This window comes from Branchiostoma belcheri, unplaced genomic scaffold (assembly GCF_001625305.1).
Source record: "Branchiostoma belcheri isolate BF01 breed outbred unplaced genomic scaffold, Haploidv18h27 scaffold15, whole genome shotgun sequence".
Taxonomy (NCBI): domain Eukaryota; kingdom Metazoa; phylum Chordata; class Leptocardii; order Amphioxiformes; family Branchiostomatidae; genus Branchiostoma; species Branchiostoma belcheri.
In genome coordinates this window covers 4,342,349-4,353,701 of record NW_017802935.1, presented here as the reverse complement: position 1 = coordinate 4,353,701, position 11,353 = coordinate 4,342,349, and positions in this window count along the sequence as shown.

The window sequence follows — 11,353 nt, the reverse complement described above, 5'->3', positions numbered from 1 at the left end:
CCTATACAGGCGTAACACTAGCCTCTAGCAGGCTTCGGGAGGCGGCTGGAAAGAGCAGAAATTGGCCGAATAGAGAGCTTGGTCCGTTTGGAGAGTACAGTTTGCCGCACCTGGGCCTGGTAGAGGCTAGCGTAACGCTCCTACCGGGCGGTCTGTTGTACTGGGTGGGGGTATTAGAGCCCCAAGACAGCCTGCCCCAACCACGATACGAGGCTAACAGTCTTCAAGACGTTTGGGAGCGTCGCCAAGGATGTGGTTGGAATAAGGGCAATGTACAGTCAAACCGGCGTGTTAGGGTCACCCCACAAAACACTCACATGTGGAGTCGGCAAGAGCCTTCTTCATTCTAGAGCTTGACACGCCGCCAAAATACACGCTAGACGAGTCTAATATCATCCCGCTCTCCCAGAATCACCGCCAACGCTTATCTTATTATAGTCTTTACTGTCCGCATTTCTTAAGGTTAAGTTCTTAAGGAAATCCCCTGACACGATATTTAGAGATATGAAACTGCGAAGAATGAGTTAAGGTTCTTTATGTTGAATACCTTCCTCAAGGCTTGTCCTTGCCAAGATCAACGGCCTTAAGGACTGCTTAAGGGGACACCGGCTCTGTCGAACACTATCCTCTTCTTAAGTCATGCCCAAACGCGAAATTATTTAAAACACCGCAGCCAAAAGCATCAGAGGCGTTATTGAAACAGATGGCCCGGGGATGCTATTTACCGTGAGGGGCTTAGACTGGGGATAATCTTTACTGTGCTTTCTTTTGCAATTGCTCGGTACACGCTTACCCAATATTTTATTAGAAACATATACAGATACAGAAATCCGCAAAGATATCCAACAAACACGTGCAGCTATCCACAAAAATACGTTAAGATATGCATGCATATATGTGACTGTAGAATTAGGGGTGCGCCGTATGTGCTTTAATTCCCATGGAAAATGCTGTTACAACTTACAGTAGTGCTTTAGACTTGACCAAAATGTGGTGACTGCGGCCTCTTTTTTCCATTGTCCCTTTGTTTGTAATTAGTGGAGATGATTACGTTTTACACCTTCTTACCCTGTTTTCACATGATTCAGACCACACCCATTACCCAGATTACCTTAACCACTGAGCTCTTTATGTACCCTGGCTGGTCAGACGATCCTAATGCGAAATATGCCCCCAGACTACCAACTAGCTCTCCGAGAGACGGGACAGTGTTTTAATTTCAGGACACGAAGACGATTCGAGATTAACACAAGATTCTTAAAGGAAATAGGGTCAATAAGGAGCCTTGCTGGTGTCTTGAAGACTGACGGAAACCTGTGTTAAGTCAGTCCACATGGCAGCAGGATCGAGTGAACACAAATTTACGCTCGTACATTAACTTTATATGAGATAGGTGCACTGTAGACCTTTTCCACAGTGCTTTAGTAGTTACAAGGTACGTATGCCGAATAGGATAACCTCAAAATATTTCTATTGTAGCAGTCAAAACAATGTACCACTTTAAAAGCCACTATGTCATGTAAGATATAAGACAAGCTTTGTACCAAAAGAACAGTGAAACAAAATTATGGCACGTAAAGGAATAGTATGGAAATGTTTGACGTTAAGTAGACACAACAGAAGTGGTGAAAAGGTTAGAAAAAGACCTCCGGAGGTCTTCTAATGAAAACTGCAGACGGCCCTCAAGCGTAGGAGTTTGCCCGTCGGGACCTCTACTGGAACCCACTTCACCTTTAAAGTAAGCCGTACACTACAGTATGGTTACATAGAACCATCCTTCAATCGTAACAGATATGCCCACTTAGGTTTGTACGTACAGTGCTTGAAGCAAAATGTCACAAACCGTTTTCCTGTGTCCGTCCTGGGCTGCCTGGGCGTAGGAAGGCCACAGAAGTCCCAGAACGGCAGCGAGAAGAAGATAAAATCCCCTCGGTCTCATCTTGATGTCCTCCCGCCGATCCTCACTCTCCCGGCCGCTCCAGCCCAGCTCGTCCCATCCTCGTACATAACTCTTGTTCAGGCAAACGCGTCCGATGCGTGCTTCAGGACCGTGGACGGGCGACTGGCATTAGCATACTAGGGACGAGCGGCGCTCAGGTGAATCAAAACTTGAACGTACGCTGCTATCATGTGCTAGCGACGCCCCCTGTAGTACACCCAGACTGGCGTGCCGAATTGGAGAGTACAGTCAATACATCCAGCTAGCCCTGCTATTTGTTGAAGGTCTAGCGACCATACACAAAGACTACCAGCTCGCCTCTTTAGTCCCAGGCTCATGTGATCGCCGGCTCCCATTCATTCGAGTGCCTCTCAACAAGGAACCTACACTTAAGACTGTATCCAATCGGTGGTCTGGCTGGGGGAGGCGGGCTTGAGTGACGGGTTTGCAGACGATATTTTGCGCGGTGTCTCTCAGGGAAAATGAGCGCTCGCCGTCAGTGGTAGCCTCCGTAGCAGGCTTATAGAACTGGGGTTTGGTGGTCCGGCTGTTTTCTGATTAGCCCAGTTCTAAATTTTTATAAGCGGGAACAATTCAACCAGGCCGGCTATGCAATGATAGAAAATAGCAAATAAAAGCTCCCAAAGACCCTAAAGACCCCCAAACCCCCCAGTTTTTGGCATGCTATGGAGGCTAGTCAGGGGGTCGTGTGTGGTGACTAGTGTTTGGACAGAGATAGTTTGCGTTTCCTCCCTCCCCTGCCTGTACCACACTGAGGAAAATCCTACCCCAGAATTCCACACATGCTTCGCCACCATGTCAAATATATTCCTGTGTGCCGGGTAGTAGATACCTGTGGCGGGAAGTAGGGCATCCCCAAGCAGATGTGGGGTGGAAAGATCGTGTCAAAGGCATCCAATGCAGTTTTCAGGGCTTGGAAACCCGATTTTCAAAGCCAGTCTACATACTAGTCATTTATCTACATACGGAATTGAAACCACACTGTCCCAATGTATAGTGACCCTCGTGGAGCAAAAATCCCCAAACCTCTGACGAAAAATGGTTACTAGAAGGGCCCCGGGCTGATTTGTAGGGTACCACCCAGAAAATTTTTAGGGTACCACCCAGGAAATAAAGGCCCCATCTTTAGGCTTGTTTCTGCAGTTTTAAATGCCCAAAGAATGAAATGCTGATTGAAAAGTTTTGCTGCCCTAAAATCGCTTTGAATGCCTTTAAAAGTTTTCCGGCAGTTGGGTTGTCAGAGAAGCCAGGCATGCTGTCACAAAACGCCAGGAACTTCCACCTTAACATCTACTTGGAGACTAGAAAAACGGGGAGACTTTTTGGCTCATAGACAACACCGTAGACACAGACGGTTCGATTTTGCCATTAAGTTAGATGACTAGGAAGGTAATTCTATGAATGACTGCCCCATCCTCAATTTGATTAGCCTATGACAGTACGGTATTTTCCGACACGTATTTCTGCATTCTGCCTTAAAAGCTCATGTTGATTTTGTTATTAAGGGAAACATAAAATCACTGTGTGTAGATGGAAGAAATCAAGTTTATCAATACTGTTCGCCGTATATGTTCAATGGTTTCAAGGATTAGAATTGTTACGTCGTCTTCTATCTCTTTTTTCTTGTGCCTGTATTTCATGTGCCTGTATTTACATGTAACTGTGTTACAATTGGAAAAGAGCTTAAACATCGTAGAGTTAGATGTTCAAGGGTTAGGTGTAACAAGTCGATGGGTGTAATGTAGTCAGATGCCGCCGCGCCGCGTGCCTGCAAAGCTGGGGTGTTATGCCGAAGGGCGGTTATACCATCTATAGAGATACAGATACAGAAGAGCGCTCATTAAAAAAAACGACACAGGATCCTGCCACAAGATCTAGAGGTAACCATATCTGGTGGCAGAATAAAAGAAGATCGAGATACTATTAAATGAACGAAGACCTTTATTGTAGACACATACCCACTGGGTTAAGTATAGGTCACAGCAAAAGGATGGTATACAGATAACGTTACATATATACATCGTCAAGTAGCTAAAAGTAAATTCGGTTTCTTCTCGTTTCTTAGTAATGGCAAAGAGGTAAGGACAGGTATGTTTCAATACAGAAGGTTTGTCTAAGCTCATAATATATTAGAAGCCAAAGGACGATAGCACAAATGAGAGACATCAATCAAGAGAAGATAATCAGATGATTGAGTAGGCTTTTAAGCGTTCTTAGCCATAATTCTCATCTGTCTTGTTGTTTTAATGGTGAGTCTGTTCGATCAATGGATCGTAAATTAAAAGTTTCTGTCAGTATCGATTCGACAACTGACACTTGATCAATATAACTTTCGGTTTGGGTGGCTCCTAGCCTCCATCAGGCTTTCCTACGGTAATACAGATCATAGAAATTGGTAGAAAAAAGGGGAAATTCGCAGAAGAGTCTGCGCGTGGGGCCAATTATTTTTACTCTCCAAGCAGAGGTTTGGGTTATTTTTGGCGTTTATTTAGCCATTTTTTATTGGGCTTTCTTATTTGCACTGCGTTGGCGTAAAAAAAACAGTGCAAAAAAGAAAGCCCGAAAAAAATTGTCATTGAATAAAAAGCTATGTCTGATTTTTCCTTTGAAATGTTCTAAAAATAACGTAGGAGACGCCATTTCAGAGCTTTAATTTTCAACATTTCCCGGGGGAGCATGCCCTCGGACCCCCCTAACAACCTCGCACCTACGGCGCCCGCTGGTCCGTCAGACAGTGGGAACGAACCCCCCCCCCCCCAATTCAAACTCCTGGCTACGGGCATGCAGTCACTCAGGCCGCAGCCAATTGATTCCCCATGGAAATCGCGTTAGAGTGTGTTTTCATTTGATTTCTCTCCGCGGTCTCTAGTTTATCTTCCCGTCTGCCAGGTTTACGGCCAATCCTGTTCGTCCTAAATTCAATACACCCCCTTAGAGTAGACTTAGGGACCGTTCAGTAACACATACGGTAGGAGGAGCCACGCGATTCACGGAAATGTCCGGGATTTTCATGCATCTCTCCGTGGTACAATTTCACGCACGTTTCACGCGTTCTAATTCATTGCATCGCTTTTTTCATTCCTTTCCGTTTTGATTTCATGCACCATTTTATTTTCTTGTGCTTCATTTAGACAATGGTTAAACTTACCGTATAAAAGAGCTTCAATGATACTAAATCTCCAAGCAGATGGGAGATGTTTCTGTGTTTGAATCTGAGACCAAAGTTATTTCAATGTACAAATTCATCGTAATGTATTTTATGTGCGTTTAATTTTCATTCGCGTACGAATGTAAGGATTTCTACATTGTAAGAAATGCAGAGTTTAATTCAACATAAAACCTTGTCTCCGATCAGTTCAAGACGGCGTTTAAGGACAAGATGTATTTTAGATTTATGATGTTTTGGCTCCAACAAGCAGTGAACACAAGTGAAAACGGATGTGTCCATTGCCCTCACACCGGGATAGCGGGCATGGAATCTGCACTGGCATCAACGGGAACAAATTGTGAGCTACTTTTACCGATGGTACACGCTATCTTACTTATCTTACCATGTATCTGATATCTCTGAAGGATAAAGATAGAGTCTTGCAGAGAAGGGGGCTTGAAATACATAGAGGTTTGGTATTGTTTTCATACGAGGCACATTCCTCTCTGCCTTTACAGATGCGGCTGAAAAATAGAAATTAGCCAAATAGACAGATAGCATTCCATATCATTGAACTGATAAAATAGGAGTCTTAAAAAAGAGGAGGTGTGAAACACATAGAGGGTTGATTTTTTTATAATTTTTTTTAAATGATATTTTGCATTGTAACAGTTATATTCAAATCTGTCTGTAGTAGCATCACGTGTCTTGAATTCTGTTGTAGTTGTCTAAGTTGAGAAATGATACAGAACTAATCTCCAAGCAGATCCCTTTCGGTGGCAAGACAGTATCCATTAGCCAGAGAAGGCTGCCGGCCACCGTAGCGACAAAAAAAACGGCATATATATTGAAGACGAACAACATTTTATTTTGCATTGTCCACTATATAACGATAAACGCACAAAGCTGCTCAACCTTCTCTCCGCTTGCTCAACAGAATTTGTTACACTTCATGCTATAGATAAATTTAATTTCATCCTAGAAGGCAATAACCCTTACTGTGTACAAATGGGTAAATATATCAAAGAATGTTTAGACCTTAGAACAAGTAGTATTAGTTGATCCATCTATTGTTTTGTACGTAGGATAATTTCGTTGTACCCATGTATATTTGTCTGTATATCTACATGTCTTAGACCTTACGAAAGTCGCTGTACTTTTGTTGTGTCAATAAAGTTCTCGGTATAAAAAGCTAACGTTTCCCCACAACCTCTGCTTGGAGAGTAATAGAACATCCACGTACGTAATATTAAGTTGACGCGAGTCGTCCTCAGCCGCCCCGTCTCTTTTGACACTACAGACCAATGGAGGTACACGTGCTCTCAAGTGGGTCTCACCATCAACACGCTTTTTGTACAAGATGAAAAGAAACTCGCCGTTGGTTGGGGTTAAGTGTTGGTCTATAACCGCTCTCAAGTTCCACCTGAAACAAGACATGTACGGCTTGTACTGGGACAAAGACGCACTTTGTTGGGGGATGTGTTTTAGAGAAAGGAGGGGCATTTAGGTACCGACGTTTTGGCAATACAGCCACTGGGTGATAGCTGTCAGATAGGGTAAGCGATAGCCACTTAGGTCTGTTTATTGTGGAGGGGTTTAGAGCGGGCTGGCTGGAGTTGTAGGTCAAATATTCGACCCACCTTTAGTAAGGGTGTTGGCTACCTACCACCGTGGGGGTGTGGGGAGGGATAGCCTCCATAGCATGCCAAAAAACTGGGGGTTTTGGGGAGTCCTCACGGTCTTTGGGAGCTTTTATGTGCAATTTTCTGATTGCATATAGACAACATAGGAATTATTCCCGTTTAAAACTGGGCTAATCAGAAAACAGCCGAAGACCACCAAATCCCCAGTTCTATAAGCCTGCTACGGAGGCTAGTGAATGGGGCTATTTGGGGGTATAGTTTGACCAAGAAGGTTAAATTCAACCTCCTTGGTTTGAGAGAAAGCTGACGAAAGAATTGGATATAAAGGAAAGAATAGTCCTTGATTGAACCAGATATGTCTAATAAAATGTTTTACCTAGGATGCATTATATGTTCATTAGAATTTTAAATTGAAAGAAAAATAACAGATGATGATATAGCTCATTTTAGTAATTATAATATCTCCTTAAATACAAAATATGCTCTTCTTTTTTCAGAATTCGTTTATGTAAAAAAGTGTATATTGCTCCTTTTGCGTAAACGTTCTCTTTCAAACTTTGGCGAGATCTACAATGACAATGTTTCAATCTTTTTTTTCGTGTAGTTTATATATATCGTCCAATCCCGTTTAATAACTTCACACTAGAAAAAAAGACATATGAAGTTCTTCTGGCTATGTGAATCAGTGGAAAATCTGTGGCGTTCACCTGATTGGTTGTTAGACTGACACGTCACGATGATTGACAGCTAGAACGCACGACCGGCGGGAGTTTTCAGACAGTTTTGGTTGCTGTCCGTCAGCGCTGATAATTTCACCCTCTCAGTGTTTGTTCTAAGTATAGATGGAGAAGGTGTGTGGGGGGGTACTTCTTTGCCGCAGGGGTGGGCTTATTTTCTACACTAGAAACGGCTGTTGAGTGACTTTCGAATAAGATTCAACAGACTCATTACAAAGAAGATCAGACTAAGTGATTCAAAGATGTACAGTAGCGAGTAGGATATGAGCTCTTCTACACCACATGTTGTTTGTCTACTTTTCGTATGCTTTGGCAAGTAAAAAAAGGTTTTTTTTGTCAGGAATGTTTTGTTCGGACCTGAAAATTATAGAGATCTAGTGTGACTGAGGTGCATGTATGCTATAATATTATGACAACCCAGAGAGGAACTCGCTGTCACCTAGTACAGTAGGGGCATTGTCATTAGATAGCTTTAAACAATGCCTAGAGTTAGATGTTCAAGGGTTAGGTGTAACAAGTCGATCGGTGTTATGAAGCCAGCTGCCGCCGCGCCGCGTGCCAGCGAAGCTGGTGTGTTACGCCGAAAAGCGGTTATACCTGCTATACAGATACAGAACCTTTTTGCGCGTTTTCACAGTCATATATTGACTATAATTCCTTTTACAATAGTTTACAAAATATCACCAGGCGACGATGTTAAAGCTTGTTTAAGCGTACAAAGACGCATAAAATGAGGACTACTTTGTTTTGAATTCCAACGCATGTCTTTCAACGTGAGTTGGAATGGAAGCAACTTTATTATGGCAGGAATTTGGAGTGGATTTCCCGCGAGAGTTTGGTAGGAGGGAAAGGCGTTTAGTGAAGTAGAAAAGGGTCTGGAGGTTAAGTGGGTATTTCTTGTGGATATTTCCTCCACTACTTACTACTTTTTTCTTCCTTTTAAAAAGATTTTTGTGGCTATGTAGGTCGTAGGAGGTCTATAGTCAAATAATTATCCTGTCGTACGTTTGGAATTACTGGTTTTGTTAGAAGTTACAGAACAAGACAAAACAATTTTAAAGTTTTCTCCGTAGGATTCTCTCCTAATTCCTTTCTTAGAACTTCTTTTCCGAAACCCAAGAATTTCTTCCCTTGCTTAAGTCATAATCTCCAATAATGTACTCGCTTTGTATGGGTAGTTCCAAATCTCGCGCACGTAGGGACGTTACAAGTTAACGCGAGAAATCGTGAGAGTGTACCTTTTTCCTTCACCGTTGGTACACCTTGTGTACTCCAAGCAGAGGTTTGGGTTTGGGGTTATTTTTGGCGTGATTTTAGACTTTTTTTATCGGGGTTTCTCTTTTGCACTGGAATTTTTTTCACCCAACCCAACAAATAAAATTCAATGCAAAAGAGAAACCCCGATATGCCTAAAAGCCTAAAAACACGCTAAAAATACGCCCAAAACCCAAACCCAACAGTGCAAAAGAGAAACCCCGATAAAAATGCCTAAAAACACGCTAAAAATACCCCCCAAACCCAAACCTCTGCTTGGAGAGTAACTGTGCGTATTTTCCTCCCCACGTCCCCCTCTCTCATGTTTACCCACCTCACCCCAGGTTAATAATCCCACAATGGCCCTGTTTACACCCAAAACAGCTAAAAAGCCCCGACACGGAAGCCAAGAAGCCCCCTCCTTAGAGGTGACAGGGGATTTGTAACCTCTCCGCGCAGGTGTGGCACCTTGACAGTCACCTGAGACAGGTAGAACTATAGAACGCCAGGTGAGAGCTGCTGCACACGTGCAGAGTTCCCTAGTGCAGGTGCGCAGCGATATGTTTATACCTACCTGTGTCCTCAGCAAATATAAGTCTCTTTTAACCAACCCAGGTAGGTTTTCTCCATCGGTCTTCTGACTCTGACAGAAGTGACAGCACAACAGGAGCCTGTCTGAGGTTTAACAAGTTGTATACATGCAAACTAACCCACCCGCGCTGACTAAAGACCTACCGGGCTGGCGAGACATCGAAAAAGCCTAGCCTCCACAGCATGCCAAAAATCTGGGGGTTTGGGGGGTATTCGGGGTCTTTGGTAGCTTTCATGTGCTATTTTCTGATTGCATGTAGAGAGTTGTTTATTGCAAATTCATGCCCGAGGGCTAATTGCAAACAGACATTGACAAGAAAAAATGTGGTGATATAAGACTATTTGCTAACATGAAGTTCTACGTGTACGATATACTTGTCGAACCTACTACTACTTATAGACAACATAGCCGGTTTACTATCTCTACATATAGACAACATAGCCGGCCTGGTTGAATCACCCCCGTTTTTAGAACTGGGCTAATCAGAAAACAGCCGAAGACCACCAAACCCCCAGTTCTATAAGCCTGCTACGTTCATGGGAGACTCTGCTATCTTGCTATCTAAAAACCAGCCATCCAGAATCAAACGTTAGACTGGCTGGCTAGACTTCGATAGGAGATGAAAACACTGGACTTGACGTATGCCTTCAGTCTGGACAAAATTCACATTCATTTGTGGGGTCGTGTGAAAATGAGTATTGTCTTGTCCTGTGTTCGTCCTCTGCGTTGGTGACGGTATAAAATAAGTTGATATAACTTGAGTGTGCCGTCACCATGTCTAGTCATGAAATGTTTGAATATATATATATATATAAAATTCACGTCGGGTGTTCTTGAAAAACCCTTTTTTGCATTGTTCAAGGTTGGAAAGAGGGTGGTCTAGTTTTGTATAAAAGATTTGACGTTCAAATTTGTAGGTACACAGTACATCACAAACATGTCGGAATTCCATAATCTTGGAGACATTCCCTGCCCGGATCGCCTTTCTTAAGACATGTTGCCATGAGCATTAAGACGTCCAGCCGGCTCACTAGCTCTTTAATGAAGCGGAAAATCACAGCTCTGAGCACGCGCACCTGCCGAGAGGATTTCCCGTGACCTTGGGCGTGACAGGTCAAGGTCAAGAACATGCCCTTGAGTAAACAGCCGCTTCCGGTTGGCGTGGAGACGCCATTTGATCTAATCTTGTCCATGTTGAAACAAAACATTACGTATTACTTTCTTAGAAGTCACGATCATGGTAGTATTTGTTTAAGCAAGTTTATTAAGTTGTTTTCCGAAGAAAATAATTTCTACGTTATAATGTACGGATGGACTTTAAGTATTCTTTACATGCAGTTAAACATACACCTTTTGGGTGTCAAGTATATATAGTAACCGTTGATATCATCGTGAGGATTTTAGATAAACCTCTTTAAAGTAATAGTAATAAGAAGCAAAAACACAGAATTTAGAAGATGACTTGCGGCAACGTGCCTCTGATTTCAATGCTGCATTTCGTAAAGCAGCCGCTGGCGGCGCTACTGTGTGGTCCACTAAGGCCCGATTTACACGTGCGTCGTTTATATGTGTTGGGCATAAAACGACGCGAGCGCGCCCGCGGCGCCGCACTGCGCGTTCTGTGCGACAGATTTTTTATCGTGTAAACAACTTCCGCCACAGACGCGCGGCGCTCATTTTTCTGTGGAACGTCCAGGAGGTGCCACAACAAAACCGCCGCGCTCGCGTCGTTTTATGCCCAACACATATAAACGACGCACGTGTAAATCGGGCCTAAGTTCGTCTGTGGCATTCAGCACCTACATGTAACAACTAAATGGCCGCTTCAATGAACGCCAATGCGATCAGTGCGTAACTCTTCGACAAGCTAAGGTTGAATCTGTGATCATCAAATAAAAGTTCTCTCCATTGTGGATCACCACAAACCGCTAGAAAAAATATTGTTCACGGAAATATATATTTCATGTATTACGCTCTAATCTCCAAGCAGATCTTTCGGTGGCAAGACAGTATCCATTG